At 40.6% G+C, this 16,577-nt stretch overlaps 1 protein-coding gene across 3 annotated transcripts in view; it reads left to right on the top strand.

Annotated features, from left to right (window-relative positions):
- The window catches only part of CALCR (calcitonin receptor), a 154,248-nt gene that overhangs the window by 418 nt on the left and 137,253 nt on the right, over positions 1–16,577 (top strand). For 2 of the 3 annotated variants that reach the window (XM_064704310.1, XM_064704309.1), the window contains exon 1: positions 347–651. The exons of the other annotated variant lie outside the window; for it this stretch is intronic. The gene's annotated coding sequence lies outside the window, so the exon portion shown is untranslated. Of the gene's footprint in view, positions 1–346; positions 652–16,577 lie in introns of those variants that run through there. 3 annotated transcript variants of the gene reach the window in all.

Genomic DNA, 16,577 nt, shown 5'->3' with positions numbered 1-16,577 from the left:
AGCTCCGGCGGGGCGGCGCACACTCGCTGCGGACAGAGCCCGGCCCCGCACGGAAGGGACGGGCGGTACCCAGAGCAGCCGGCCGGGCCGGCGCCCCCGCCTCCCCTGCGGGACGAGGGGCCTGGGGGACGCGTCCCTGCCCCGGGAGGGCTCAGAGGGACCCCCCGTTCCTCAGGCGCTGTGCCGAGAGCGCCGCCCGGCCCCGCTCCCGCCGCCCCCGCAGCGCCGGCTCCGGCACGGCCGCCCCGCCGGCAGCGGCAGCGCCGGGAGCCGCGGGAGGGAGGCGGGGGCGGGGGAGGCGCTGCCGCCGCCGCCGGGCGGGCTCCGGCCGCCCCGCACCGACGTCGGCGCGAAGCCCCGCCGCGCCCGGGGTGGAGCGGGGAGCGGGCGCGGCGCGGGAGGCAGGAGGCAGATGCTTCCCGAGGCGCAGCCCCGCCGGAGGGGCTCGACCCTGCCTAGTGCCTGTCCGCCCCCTCCGGGACGCGGGGACCCACCGGGCGGGCGTCGGGGAGCGGGCAGCGCCATGCGCCCCTCCGAGGAGTGAAGGGGCGGCCGGGCTGCTCCGGTGCGGGCGCGGAGCCGCCGCCGAGGTGGCCCGAGGTGACGGGAGGCCGGGAGAGGCGCCGCGCCAGCGTCCGTAGCGCTGCCACCGTAAGTCCCGGCAACTTCGCCGCCTGCCCTTCAGCACCCGCTGCCCCCGGGAGAGCGGCGCGGGGCAGGCGGGGCGGGAGAGGCGCCGGGGTCCCGCGAACCCGCGGGGCAGGCGGGCAGCGGGGGGAGCGCAGCCTCCGGCTGGCAGTGCACCCAGAGATAGAAGGGGAAGAGGGAGAGGGCTGTAGGAGCTCCGAGCCCTGCCGCGGAGTGTGCGGTGCGCGCCGTGGGAAGGGGCGAGGGAAGGGCTGGAGATCGGGGCGCAGCGCGGGGATGGGGCACGGCGGATCCCGGAGTTCCCGCTGCGGCTCCTGCCCTGGCGAGCGGGTCACTGCCGGTACCGTACCGGGTATAGAGCAGCCGCTCTCCGTGCTGGGAGTACAGCGCGTTTAAATGACACCTGAGTCACTAGTTCGTGCTTCTCAGGCACGTCAGATATTATCTCCGTGTCATTTTTCATCAGCTGGACCGATATCTGTACTTACTTTGGCGTTTCACACCGCAAATGTAATAAACAACGTTAGTTGGTTTCAGAATATTGCCATTGATGACGGTAGATTGATGTATGAGGCTATTTACTGAATGTGTCCAAGTACAATATAATGCCTGCCAATTTTGTCTTTAAATTGCTATATTGATTTCATTCTTGTAGGTTTTTTTGACAAGGTTAATGTAGTTGACAATTTGCAAAGGAAAGAAAAACTTCTTTCCTGAAGGTTTATTTTAGTTACAGAATGGCAGTTGTAGCTGAAATGATGAATGAAAAAAATCATTCATAAAAAGAGTAAATAGAAAGATGTGTATCCTAAGACCTCTTGAAGTCAATATTGTCGATATCTAACAGATGTCTTCCTGCCAATCTTTTACATGCGCTGGCAACCCTTGAACTTCTTAAGGGTAATACAGCGTGTGATATTCTTCTCAGGAAGAACTAAGCACTTCAGAGTTAAGTAGTCTGATTAGAGGGAGTTTAGGATGAATTAAGCAAGACATCACAATATAATGCCTTTGCTTTTTTATAGGCACTAAATTAAGGTCTTGCTTCTGGTCCTTTTCCCCTTCAGTGAGTGAAGGGTGATATTGTGGGGGGAACCCTTGTGTTTGGTCAGTGAAAGGGTCCCTGTGTTGCTCTAGGGCTGAGTGTATCAGGGCTGACCAGGATGACATTTCTTTGCTGCCAACAGCTCAAACTGCAGGTGGTGTTGAGCTGAAGAGGAAATTTAATACACCTCTCAGAATCCTAGGCATAATTGTCAAGTAGGAAAATTAAATACAGGAGAGCTAATACTTCATTGTAATTCCTTCAGACATATGATAACCTTTGCTGGTAGGCAACTTTTGCTAAGCTACCACTCTGATGCTTACTATAGTTGTCATATGCTAGCTGACATGAAGTAGTTCTGAATGAACTAAAATACTGTCTTTCTGTATCTACTGGCATGTATTAGAGTATGCAAATTTCATAAATCTTGGGTAGATGTTGGTCCTGTTAAGATAAATGGCAAAATCCCAATTAACCCCTCCAAAGGGTGGGTTTCACCATAGGTCTTCATTATCATTTATAGTGAGTGCCAGCCAAATTTACTTAGAAATTCAAGTGGCAATGTTTAAATCTGGCTGGTGATGGCACTTCAAACAACTCTACATAGTACTGCTTTAGAATCATGCAGAAGAGCCACACAGGTGTTAATAGTTGTTTAAAACAGCTATATAGAATAAACTGCATTGTGCTTTCAAGAGGAGTAGGCAGTTCAGATTTGTCTTACACTCCAGTTTTCATGTTTCATTAGACTCAATCACTTTTTCATAAAAAAGTCGGATTGCAGTTTGCATGTGCACCTTATTTTAACCAAGGTATTCAAGCAACACAGGGGGGACTATTTTCTGATGATTTTGTTTGTGGCAAAGAAGTTTAGAAGTAAACTGCTAAATATTTGAACTATTATAAAAATGTCAGCAAGCAACTGAGCCATGTTACTGTTTAGTTCTCTGCACTTCATAAGCTTTGTTGAGAGATGAACTGGAGCATCTTTTCTAAAAATCTTACTGTAATAGTAATGAATAATATGTTTACAAGGATACCTTCATAAACTGACAGAATATAGTTTGGCAAACTTTTTCTTTGCATGTCTACAGCTGAGTGATTTTGAAAAGCATCTGAAAAAGTTGAGAATTTCCATTAATGATTAAAACAATGTTCTACAGAGGGTTTGATTTTTTTTTTTTTTCCAATTCTAGCTGTCTTCTGCATCAAGATAAAATGGGAGAGTGTGTAAAACCCAGCCGGTTAATTTTAAGTCTGTATCTGTAGACCTATATGAAGCTACATGTTATATGAAGACCTGTTACATAATAATAGTGGTGTGACCAACATAGCTGTCAGTAAATCCTACTAGTTTTTTATAAGTGAAAATGGAGGAAGAGAGAGCATATCATGATTCAAAGTTCCTGAAAAATCATTAGATAGGAAAAAAGACTTTTCTATGCTTATTTTTTTTTTCCAATGCATGCAAATAGAACTTTTGGGAAAATAAGCAACTAAATAATTGAGCTATAGTTGACTGAAAGTTATGCTAGCAAATACAATGAAATTCAGTTTTGAAAGTGATAGTTGGTTCATGTATTAGTAAGTTGGTAAACTTGGTTTTGTTTTATTTCTGGTAATAAATGTTTGGTTCCTAACTGTTTTCATTTGTCAGTATTGAAACTCATATTAATGTGGGCACAGATCTCACCTGGGCCTTTCAGGAGCAATCCTGTTATGTGCTGAGCACTTCCAGCCACTGTTTGTGTTAGGGTGGCATCCAGTCAGCTCCCTTCCTACACACACAGAGTTAAATTCACTCTCTTGAAAAGTTTGCAGTGTAAATAGTCAAGAGGGTCTAAGACATCTTGCCAAAGGCCAGATGATGATCTGGGTCCCAAACATGAATAGTCTGTACGTAACAATGGGAGATTGTGCACCTTTTAAGAAGATTAAATGTTAATTGATTCTTTGATAAAGGTACCCAGAAATGAATGACCAATACCTTAAGGCTGTATGTTATTTCCCACTGATCTTATTTTCTTCAGTATTAATCTGTATATTTAGTAACATTGGCCTTCAATAGAACAGCATATAATTATTGTTTTATATTGGTTTTTGTTCTTATACCCACTTTCCATTTGACATTGCTTTTAGCCACTTCAATGGAGTGAATTTTGAAGTAGTTTAAATGAAGAGACACACTGAATTGCTCGCGTGAAGAACTACCTAATATAAGATAACAATAGCAGAGGGACTTGTCCATGTCTCAGTTAAGAATGAGCACTGCTAACAATGTTGCCTTCACCTGGAAGTTCCAACTGGAAAATCCAAGTTTCCTGCTAAGTGTAGTTACAGCCATTTCAGATGGACACCTTTTTAATCAAGGTGGTATCCACAGATACTGCAGGAATCTTTCTTCAGGGCATCTTCTGAAACCGAGGATGTGGTATTGCCTTGCCAGAGAGCCTGTGAGCTGTTCATTTGGCACCATGATTTTGAGGTGGCTCTCAGTTAAGGAGTATGGGAAGGACCTGGGGGTGATTATTGCCCCCTGGTAGTGAGCTCCTTTTGACTCTTTGTGCTGCTTTGTATGGGTGTATGCAAAGATTTACCACTTAACCAAGGAAGTACAAGAAATTTAGGTGTTCAGCCATAAGAAGAAAGTGTAGTCACTGGTCATAGTTGATTAGGGGATAACACTGGGAGCAAGAGTTCATATCAAGCACATCAGAGGTATGCTGCAGTATATTTTTCCATGGTTCCCAAAGTGCCTTTGGAATTAGGATCATGTGGTAGACAGGAGAACTGAAACCAGTTTTAGCAATTTACATGCTGAAGTGTAGTCCTGAAAGGTGACTTTCTACAAGGATCAGATTAACCTGTGTACCAGAGACTGAGGAAACGTGAGGAGGAAGACTCCAGGGTCCAGGGGATGGACGGATGGCGCAGTACTCATTTTCTTACCTGTCAATATTGTACACAAAACCAACTGAAACATGAAGTCCATGTAAGTGCACCTGATCTACTGCACCTCAACATGATGGCCATACTCCTTTTCCCAAAGTTATCATGTGGGGTTCAGGAAAGGGGACATGATGTGGCACCTGGACCCTGGCTTTTTTATTATTTGTAATATAGAAGACCTGACACTGATTTGGCAGAATGACTGTTCTCACCACACTCTTAGGAGTGTTTTTGGAAATAGGCATCCATTTCAGTTTAATATGTTGCATTTCAATGCTGCAGTTTCATGTGACATTGTTTAGTAAATAATTTCTTGCTTGGTCATATCCAGCAGTGTATATAAGAACCAAATCACTTTGCCTGTGGTTTTTGATGAATAACATTAACTATTACCAAGAGTTAGATGAATAAGACATTCTATGAATTTGAATAAATAAGCAGAGTTGTCTTCTCAGAGTTAAGCTGACAATTAAAAATACCTCTTTTTAATATATTACATGCCTCTGATAACACAGTATTGCCATTACAAATATGTCACAGCTTCATGATTAAGACTGTGCTGAGATATACTTGTAAAAGAAAAGCTAACTAAACTTCTATTTTACCTTTTTATTAGTGACTGAAATGAGATTCCACATTTGGCAGTGTCCTTTCAAAGGTCAACGACATTTTCTGCTTGTGGTTTTTAATAATGAAATATTTACTTGCTTTTCAGTGCTCACATAACAAAAACCACTGTAATTCATGGCACTGTTTAGAGCTTGATGGAAGACAGAGAAAGGTAACCACAGACTGAATAATTTCATAGAATGAATTAGCCACTTCTGTTTCTCTCAGGCAGCACTGAGGCATTAACTCAGAAAGCTCAAGTGACTGACTGTAGCATCTAAGCTATGATGTATGCAGATGGATGACTCTTTTTTTAGTCTTGATTTCCCTCCAGCTGATATCAGCAATGCGTGTTAACTACTTAGAAAAATCACAGGTAGCTCTTTAGTTGTATTTTATTTGTATCTTGATGTTCCCTACAAGTTTTGTGTGCCAGAGCAGTTATCTGCAGCAAATCTAGCTATCATGATTTAAGTGAATCATAGAATACCAGGTTGGAGAGAAGCTCAACACGAGCTGGCCATGTTCTGGTGCAGCCCAGAAAGTCAGATGTGTCCTGGGCTGCACAGAAATCAGCGTGAGGTCACAGGAGATGAACCTCCCACTCTGTTCTGCCCTTGTGAGACTCTACCTGCAGGGCTGCATCCAGCTCTGGGACCACCAACATAAGAAGGATATGAACCTCTTGGAGCAGCTCTGGAGGAGGAATGTGAAGTTGATCAGAGGGCTGGAACAGCTCTGCTGTGAGGACAGACTGAGAGTTGGGGCTGTTCAGCCTGGAGAAGAGAAAGCTCCAGGGAGACCTTATAGCAGCCCTCCAGTACTTAAAATGGGTCGACAGGAGGGCTGGAGAGTGATATTCTACAAGGGCATGTAGTGATAGGACACAGGGGAATGGCTTTAAACTAGAAGAGGGCAGATTTAGATTGTATCACAGGAAAAAACTTTAGATAAGAGTGGTGAGACACTACTCTTGCCCAGAGAAGTTGCGGATGCTGCATACTTGGAAGTGTTCAAGGCCAAGCTGGATGTGGCTTGTGATCTGTGAAGAAGCAACATGAGTCCTCAAAATGATTTTTCTGTTTAAATTTACCCCCGCTATGGTTCAGTGCCAAACTGGTGATGTTTTACTCTGCCTTCAGTACAAAATCTCTTTACGTCTCACTTTTGCACAAGCTGTGTTCTTTTGAGCAGACCTATCACCATGTGACTTTTTTCCAACTTTATTTGATATATGTCTCTGTTCACATAACCTTAGTGACCTGCAGCCTTAGTCTGTAGCTTGTGATCTGTAGTCTTAGTTACCTGTACTCTGCAGGTGCTTCATCACTAGTCCCCTCTCTTGCTTTTCACTTCCTTTTCATGGTTGAAACATGGTGGTGTAATTTGCCATATGCCAGCTAAAAAGCAGATGGTAAGCATCTCTTAATGGATAAGTGTGATTCCTCATGGAAGGGGTATGAATGCTGTCCCTCAAAGTTACAATTCTTTTTATGTTACGGGCTAGCACTATCCATTGTAGCAAAATGAACACAGAAGATATTAGATGACCTTTACATTGCCATGTATAGACTATATACTCATATTAGCTATACTAGCTCACTAAACAGGGTGAGCATTTTATACTCCTAAATATGCTGTGTGCAATCTCATCCAGCCTTAAATATTGAAAGACAGGAGAGAGAGGATGCTCACAATTCCATTACTTGGACTGTTTGGAGAAACTTTCTAAAATTTTTTGGATTTGGTAAAAAAATGGTGTCTAGGAATGATAAGTGTCCTCATGTGGCTAGAAGTTGGATCCTTCTGGATAAGAACTCCTTTTGTTCTCACCAGCCAATCCAGCTCTTGGATCTTCATTTTCTTCATTTTCTTTTGTCTTCAAAACAATACAGAAAGGGAAGGTAGGTTTACTGCTTTTATCTTCAGTTGTGCTGTTGCTGCAGAGGGAGAAACACTGGATTGAAGGATATGGGACGTAGAAATAGCATCAAATAGCACAAAATTTAAAGAGTGAAATGTTTTGGAGGAAAGGGAAAACTCAGAAGAAAGTTTTGAATGCTATAGGCACCTGAGCATTTGGTGGTAGAGATGAACTGGGAAGTTATGCTACAAAATGCCTGATTAACTAATAGATAGCAGTGTCTTCCATTTACCTATATTGTAGCAGGGGAAATTCCATTTACATTTCAAAGGGCAGTTGAGTCAAACTAGCTTAGAGAATCACTGGCAAATCTTTGGCTTTGCTTCAGGGTGTTTAAGAACATTGAGAAACTGAAAGAGTAAGCCATAGACAGTTGATCACAGGCCCCTTACTGTGCAGAGTTGTACTGCTTGGAATTTAGCAAGTCCTCTAAGCTCTGGTCCTGATTAAAACTCGGTGATAGGGAACAAATGGTGTGAGTGGAGATTTCCTTAAATGTTCTCGAGGCCATTTCCACAACTACATACTGCTGAAGGGTCTGACTATAAGCCTTTGAGCTATTTTGTGTTAGAATACAATGTTTTCTTCTGTGTTCAAATGTTGCCAAGTACGTTTTGGGTTGAAGCAGGATCATGTAATAAATAATAATCATTGTTACCATATGTTCTCACAGATAAAGCAGATCCAGTATATTCTTGTCAGATGTTTTTTCTTGCATTTTTTGGTTTTATTGTCTCAGGGTATTTGATAGTGTGTACTTCCTAAAGACTGGAGTAATTTCAGCACTGAAAAGAAAACAAGCATGTGTGGATTTATGTGTTTAAATGCCTGCTGACTTTATTGGCAATCAGACCTGAAATGTTTTGGAAGAAAAGTGTTTATCCCTTGAAATGCCTGATGTAATCAGAGGTCATCACTGGAGAAATCAGTAGGTAGCCACCAATAAATTTATCACTTCTTTTTCATCTGCTGTTCAGATGTACATGCAGAATAATAAGCCAAGCCCACTCCAGCACTTTGTCATTGTTGTAGCTATTTGAGTTGTCTGCACAGTGACAGAAATTACACAAATCTTTGCATTTAAACTAGCAGCCCCCCCTTTAATAAGAGAAAAAGAAGAGGGGCTTAAATGGCCTATAGTGCATAAGAAATGAGTGTGATTAAGCCAGAAGGAGTGTTGTATGCACTGTATGCAGAAAGGGTCCTGAGGAACCTCAAATATTAACTGAAAGTATCTCCATCTCCTTGCAAAATATTGGGACACTTTGTTGCCTTGATGCTTTATTAGCATCAAAGCCTATAATTTATCTACTTATTTACATAACTTGCAACACATGGTCAGTATATTACTTGCTGTAATGTGAATCATCAAATGCTCCAGACATATCACATACCACATCAAAGAACATGTTTGATGGGAGGTTTCTTGAAGTGATGACTTGTATTTTTTTTCAACTGATATGTAATTTCACATGGAGAAATCACACAGGTTTAATATTAGAAGAAATTTAGTTATGCCAATTACTTCAGTGTAGAATTTAAGAAATTTCAGAACTAATTTTACTGTTGAAAACTTTCTTTTTTTTCAGAAGTGAAAACTAAACATATGAATTAATTACAGGATTTTAAAAATAAAATCTTGGGTTTAATATCATTATAAAGTACTTTGCAAGTGAACAAAATTTCAGTTATGTATAAAAATTTTTATATTAAAACACTCTTTTAATTTTTTAAATATCACTGTAATATGATAAGTGTCTTGAACTCTACAGCAGACATGGTTTGAATGGATAAGGGTGCAACAGACTGGAGGAGATATTGGGAGAGAAAACAACCTTATTCAGAGTGTATACTTATTATAAAAAAAAAAAAAAAAAAAAAACAAAACAAAAAACTATCTTCAGTCTGTTGGATTTATTTGGGAAGTTTTAGCCAGATAATTTTCACAATCTCTGAAGATCTGAATATCTCCTCTGGTGCATGATATATTCCTTTGCTTACATTCACAAGTTCTGGTCGCCCTTTTTGCCTGAGAAGTTCTTGTGCTACCATGTACTGGAAAATGGACTTGGCAGTAGATGGCTTCTGAGTCAAGACTGAACCTTCACATTTGTGTAAGAACACACCCACACATGTTCAGCCCAGATCTTCTAGAGCTTCCCTCTGCAGTCACGGTTTTGAGGTAGTATAAGCCAGTTTGTGCCGCCTAAGAGAGAGCTGAGAGAAAATGCCTAAAGTACAAAAAAAAGAAAAGCAGGAAGAAGTATAAACAGTATGGAAAATGGAAACGGTTTCACACGTGGAAGAAGGATACCAGAATTAGGAGTTAGTACTGAGGACCAGTAGAGTGTGGAGTTGGGGCAGGAGTCATTTAAGAAGGACAAGCTTGTGCAACGTATTAGATGCTGAGGGATAAATTGACATTTGCAGAAACAGGCATTTAGACACTAGTTGGGAATAGGAACTTGCAGGACATCAGAACATTAGGAGGAAGATGCATTGGAAAAGACAGAATTACCTCCCCTCTTCCCCACTAAATATATTGGAGTCATGAAGCTGGGAAAGTGAGTGTTAAGAAGGGGAGAAAGTGAATGCCCGGGAAAGAAATTCAAACTGCAGTGGTAGAAACCGTGGAAGGAACTAGGTCTGACTAGGAATTGTAAATGGTACTGAAAGGATGGAGAGTGGAAAGAGGTGAGAAGAAACAGCTAATGTCTGTGAGGAGACATGAGTACAACAGAAAAAAGTTCATGATGGAGAAGCTCAGAGTAGAAAGAGGCACCATCCTTGACAATGCACCAGTGATACATGACCTACCAGAGTCTCACCCATATTCTGTTGTCAGCACACATCTGTGAAGAATTTTGGTGAAGAACTTCTGCAGCAGAGTTTAAAGGCTCTAGTCTCTCACAGGAGCCATTTTCACCATGTGTAGTTAAAACATTTGTGTAATGGGTTTATTGTGTCAGGCTTCAGTGGGTATGGTACAGAAGCTGTCTGGGAAGCTAATTAATTTTAGCAACTCTTTTAGTTCAGCACATTCAGTGTGTGAGCAGGACTTGCAGACTGTAAGCTATGTACCGGTCTTTATGATAGTAATTTAAACCAAGCTGACACACAGAAACTGGAGAAAATTTTATGTTACTCACACAGAAAAAGGGTTCTTGGAAGAAGAAAGCTTCATTTAATGCACAGGTTTGGTTGATGGAATCTTATTTTTTGCTGGACTTCAGGCAAAGAATGAGGAAGATCCTGCTTCTCATACGATTTTGTACAGAGATGAGAAGTTTTGTAGACATCTCTAAGGCAAAAGTTTTGAAGCAGACAGAGGAAATGTGGGTAGACAGTTGGAGCAATTTGAAGTGTATGGTTTCAGAGAGAGAAATTCTCTGTTGAGTAAAGAAATCTTAGGAAAGCTGAAGACCTACTGAGTCCTTTGGTGTGAGTGAATCAACCAGCTGAAATTGATTAAAAATAGACTCTTCTTGCTGAGGGGAGATAAAAATGAAATAAAAGTATGAATGTTAGTGGAGGAGACTTGAACATCCTAGAATACCACTAAAATAGCTAGAAAATAGAAGATACAGATGAGGGGACATTTGGTGATGACATGTAGATGATAAAATGTGGGTCAGCTGTCATTTGTGTGCACAGTCCCACAGAGAAGCACCAACCAAAGTTCACATTAGAAGCATGGTCCAGAGCCACAAACCCAGCAAGATGCCAGTGAGCATGGGAGTATCATAAAATGAAAAATGAAAAGCAGGTGTTTAAGAATATGTATGTTAAATACTACAAAGCAAACTGAGGAGATCAAAGGTGAAAAATATGCAGCTGAAGAATGTTGCTGGGGAAAGCAGCCAGGAGAAATGTTGATGTTAAAAAAAGGAAATTTATAGTGGTGAGATATACATCTTTTCAAATAAATTTAGAAAAAGTAAAGCCATAAAAATGAGCATCAGTACTGGGGACAAGTTTTGGGACTAACTTTAGGAAAAATTGAATCTGTGGCATACAACACAGCTAGTAATATACAAAAACATTTATCCTATGCAGATAAAAGTCCAAAGATACAAGTAAACATCCAGATATCTCTATAGTAGACACCCCTGCAGAAATAATTTTGCATCGAAAGGTTAGCTATGCATTAAATTTGATAAATTCATTACAAGCAGTAAAATCTGGAAAAAAATATTTGGCCTGGCAGGCCTGTGTAATGGTTTATGAGTGTGTTTGAAAACAGAGGATGTTAACTGCTTGCTGCAGAATCTACCTAGAAGGCAGTACCAGAAGTGCACTGCTCTGTGATAGCTATTTCTACTGTGAGCCCCTTGGCAATAAAGATGTTAATTAGAAAAGTGAAGAAGCCATGGGAAAGGGTGCACTTGATGATGGCAGTAGAGAAGAAAAATGATAGGGTATTCCGCATATGCATAGATATTAAAGATCTTTAAGGCAATGAATCAAGAACAAATCAACTCAAGAACAATCATGCAATCATGCAGGAACAAAACAACCCACTCATGCTAAATGTCATCACTTCCAGGCCCTCTATAACAACCAAATTCATTATGTTAGATGCACAGTTTGATACTGGTAAGTCTGATAGGACAAGGAGAGCAGCTAATTAGTGCTTTCCGACACTTCATCCAGAAGGCAATGTTTCAGAAAATCTGCTGGTAAATTGTTTGCACATGATATATCAAAGAAGAAAGGTCTTGGAATAGCAGAATGTCTCACACTCTTACCAGAGTGAAGGCCACTAAAATCTGGTAGCGTTAATCACATGATACTGGGGACATTTAGAAATCACAGTCAGATCCAAATCATTAGTGAGCAGATGACTGGTAACAGTAGAGAGTGCTCTGCTGGAATGGATTGTCCAGAGAAGCTGTGGAATTCCCCTCCTTGTGGAGGTTCAAACTAGCCTGGATATGACTCTGAATAAGCAGGTCAAGCTTTGAAGTTAGCCCTGCTTTGAGCAGGGGGCTTAGATTATCGCCAGAGGTCCTTTACAGCCAATTTCATTCTATGACTCAGGGAATTACTGTGGTCTGGAAAGGAGGCATCCAGGCATCTCCAAAAATGGAAAAAAGGAAAAGAACTGTAAGCACTGATCTCTCCAAAGAAAATTAAACTCAGAGTACGGTAAGCAACTCACCTGCTAAAGAGCAGAAATTATGTCATCTCTGTAAGAACTTGAAGGAGGAACAGGCTTTTATGTGCAATTAAAAAATGGACTAGGAAATTTAGAAAATAGACACAGTTTACCTTGAAATAAAAGGCAACATTCCATGGGAAAATACCTCTACAGGATGTGCTGCATGAGCTGTGGACATTGCAATAGTCATGTATATTTATGCAACATTACAAAAGCCCAATTCACTGTCAGCTGTCTTTTAAATGCTTTTCCTTCCATGTATTAGATATTGCTCCCTCATCCTCCATGTCTATGATATGCTGAGCTACTGAAAGCAGGTGGTAAGTTTAAGAGGTCTTTGATTAAGGAAAAAAAGGCCAACTCATCAATGCAACATTATGTCATAGTAATGTTATCTCTCACCAAACAGCAGTAGTTTGGAGGTTAATTATTTGTCAGTGAAGCATTTATACTGCAGAAATGAGCAGCAAGGAAAAAGCCATGAAGACAAATTCATAAATCTGTTTACCATGAAAGGTTTTATGTATGTACAATAAATGAGATCCACTGATTATCAGTGATAAAGTATTGAATCACTTTTCTTTAAGTGGGCACTGTTCATCCTTAAAAACCCAGGGAACAAGGATTCCAAGAGCAAAAGAAGTGTGAGAACCAGCATTTAAAACTGTAGTAACTATTACCAAAAAAAGCTAAATAAGGGTTATGCAAGTAGTTTCTAACTTTGGAGTTACCTTTATAATCTGGAGAAGCTTTAATTATGACTTTATTCCATGAATTTGGAGACTTAAAAAAACCCCAGAAAGCTAAATAGAATACTCTTGAGAGCTAATGTTAAAGCGATCTTAATGCTGCTGAATAAAGCTCATCAATTTTCAATAAGGTGGAGTCTGACAGCAAGTCTGTTAGTGTTCAGGTTTGATGCTAGTGCATGAAGAGCTTGCATTTTCTCTGTGGGTCATTACCATTAGCCTGATAAAAGAAGTACATCTCTGTTCTTCATACTTTGATTCCTTTTAAGGTATTTTTTTCAGAGCAGATTTCACACACTGCAAGAGAAATGAAGGGGTGCTAGGGCATGAGGCAGCTCCCACAGCTGGAAGAACTGCCATCCTGTCAGAGACTGAAATGTGTCAGGGGCAGGTTTTTCTGTGACAGGACTAACACAAGATGTGATCTGGTATTCAAAGCAGTTAAAATAGGGGATCCTGTAAAGTATCTTAAGATACATTTTTACTTTTAAGACAACTCTAGAATTTTTATAGGCTTTCATACCTGTGTCAATGTCTGTTTATAAAGAGAGGAATATCATACTGGTGAAATCCTCTGGTACACTGACTTCCTCAAAATCTGCTGAATCCCAAAACAATAGCATTATGTATGAAGAACTCCTAGTTTAAAGTAAAAAAAGAGAGAGAGATTTTCGGACACCCCTTTGGATATCCAGATATTCAGATATCAATTTGAGAGAGAGATCTGGTCAAAAACTGCCTTTCCTCTTTCTCCATTTGGCTTAATTTCTACATGATTATTCCTGAGCAGTTTTCTCCTTCTTAATTGTCTTTGATATTTCAGGATAATCCTTGGGTATGGAAAAAGTATGAGGGTGGAAAATTTGAGAAGTTATATGTGGTGTCCTTAAAACTCAGTAATTTAGATATATTTTTTTCTTATAATTTTATTAAAGCAGCATTTCACAAACTATTTTCCACAGCATCCTCATTCTAAGTGAAATTTTAGGGCAAAAAGAGCAATTAAGAAGCATTGCCAAACAGGACAAACAAAGAACTTCTTGAGTATACAGGCTTACTTGCGTGATGTGACTTTTTCCAAGAGGTGAAAAAGGGAAATCTATCTACATTGTCTATTTAGGTAGAACTAGGGGTTTCTGTGGCCAGGAGATACAATCTTAAAGTATGCTCTATATGCTGTGCTATGACAAAGGAATGAAATAGCAAAAAATCATAGAGCTGCCCAGGAGTGTGAGGTTAGAACACGGTAAGTAGGCACATCCTGGTTTGGGTGAGAAGAAGGAACTGTGTGTTGGTGGATAAAAGCACATCTTTACTGTTACCACATCAGTTACTGCACCAAATGCTTCTTCCAATTACAAAAAGAAGGATGCTCTTAGAAGACATATTGATGCTTCTTTTAAAACTAAGTAAGCCAACTCTGTGACCCCTTGTATTTCACACTTGTTATATCAAAGCCTTAACTCCTCCTTGAAAAGAGTTGATTCATATGAAGTCCTCTTTGTACTGCCAGTGTAGCAAACAGTGAAAATGAGAATAGGATCTAACACAAAGACTTAAAATCTACTTATATAATTCGTATTTATTTGCATTAACCTGTTAGTGGAAAGAAGTCTGGAGAAGGTAGGTATAGATGTAATCCATGATTGTTTCAAAGTCTTTTAACTCTGCTAGAATAGAATAAATTGATCTGGGTGGTGAATGAGAATGTGTCCCTCTGTTTTTTAGCACTCTTTAACAAGATATGGGCAACAGCTACACACTTTTCTGAAGGTTTATGTTTAATAATGGAGACTATAAACTCATTCCAGTTCTTAGGATTTTTCTGGTATCTTGCACTCCACAATTGGAAGGGCTGTAAGACATAAGTATACTTGGCAGTTTCGTACTAGAAAACAATGTTTTAAATAACAAGAAAACTCAGTAGTTGGGGAAGAATGTAGTGGCTGAATAATTAAACAACAGGGCTGAAATAATCTCACAAACCCAAGAAATACAAACTCAAAGCTGAAACTTTTCTTTTTTGACTTTTCTTTTTGACCACACCTAAAGCAAAGCCTTATTTTCCTCTAAAACATGATATTAATTCCATCATGTTTGCTTGTGTGCAGCTCTGCATGTGTGTGCATATATTGCATTTTTTAATTGTTTAATTGTTCCATTTTCAGTGGAAAGCCTGGACAGTACCTGTTAGCCTAATGGAGGAGAATAGAAAGAATGATAAACAGATTTTAAGATGCAGCCTTCTCATCAGGAATAGAAGCACCAGGGGGAAACAGTTAATAGGAAAATAAAATAATAAATGCTCATGAAATATGGCTACTGCTGCTGCTCCTACTACAAGAGAAAAAAAGAGGCACAAAACCCCAAGCTTAAGGAGCACTGAGAGGTTTTAATTTTAAATTTTCTTAGTCCAGTTTTAGGGAGCTACCCTAAAAAGCATTCTTTTTCAGTTTTGTCAGATCTACTTCATCTACCTCTCCAATCACTTGCTGGAGGTTGATGAGGTGCCCGGTAGGTGGCATCCTTTTAACACAGTGCTGGCATCAGTTGGTGTGGGTTGAGGTTGTTTGGGGTTTTTTTAGTTAAATGCAGTTTTTTTAGTTTTTTTAGTTTTCTGCAGAATTTGAATGGATTATCACAGAATTGGCACATGCAGAAGTTATGTTGTTGTGAGGCCTTTTATTCAAGGCTCTCAAATTTGGCATTTCCAAGTTTAAAAAAATCTCTATTTAGAAATCTAAATGGAAGAAAGAGAGGGAGAAAGTGTTTTCCCTCATTGGTTCAGAGCAAGTTTCTGAGGGAGTTTACAATGAGCTACATGTTCACAGCACCTCCTGAAATCACTCTGTGTTTTCTGACTTGAGGGCTCTGGTTTAAATTAAAGACTTGTTTCCAGAACGTGATATCTAGATTAGGATATCATATCATCATTTGAGCAATTGATGCCTGAAATTGTGACATCTTACCATCTGCATTTAATTTACCTCTATTACACTTTGTTCATTTTTGAGAAGTATTCTTTTTTTTCTTCCTAAGAAACAATGCTCATGATAGCTGGGGAAGTCTGTGTGGTCACAAACCCCTCAGTGTTTGCACACAGTTCTACATGAGAATGATGTTATCAGAGGTAGTTTGAACAAGGACATGCTCTGGGCTGTTAGTGTTTGGCACAGGGCATCAGTGTCTGGTGCCAGCTATCCATTCAGTTAAAGCAGCGCCCCCTCTGAAAGTGCACAGAGAATTCACAGGCTGATTGCAGGTGGAAAGAAAATCTCCTTAACTTGTTCAGAAACATGTAGTGGATGAGGATGTTGAGTAGCCAGGGATATCTGGGGATGTCTTGAGAAAGTGTTTGCAAAGAGCTGTTCTTCAACTTGAGCTTCACCTCCTGGTCTGCTTGAAGGTTCACCTTGCTTGGAGGAGAAAAGCAGCAGAAGTTCATTGTGGCTGGAAAGAAGACCAACAAAAAAAGTTCTCAGATACTGTCTA

This window comes from Zonotrichia leucophrys, chromosome 2 (assembly GCF_028769735.1).
Source record: "Zonotrichia leucophrys gambelii isolate GWCS_2022_RI chromosome 2, RI_Zleu_2.0, whole genome shotgun sequence".
Classification (NCBI taxonomy): Eukaryota; Metazoa; Chordata; class Aves; order Passeriformes; family Passerellidae; genus Zonotrichia; species Zonotrichia leucophrys.
This window is presented reverse-complemented; position numbering and strand designations above follow the sequence as displayed.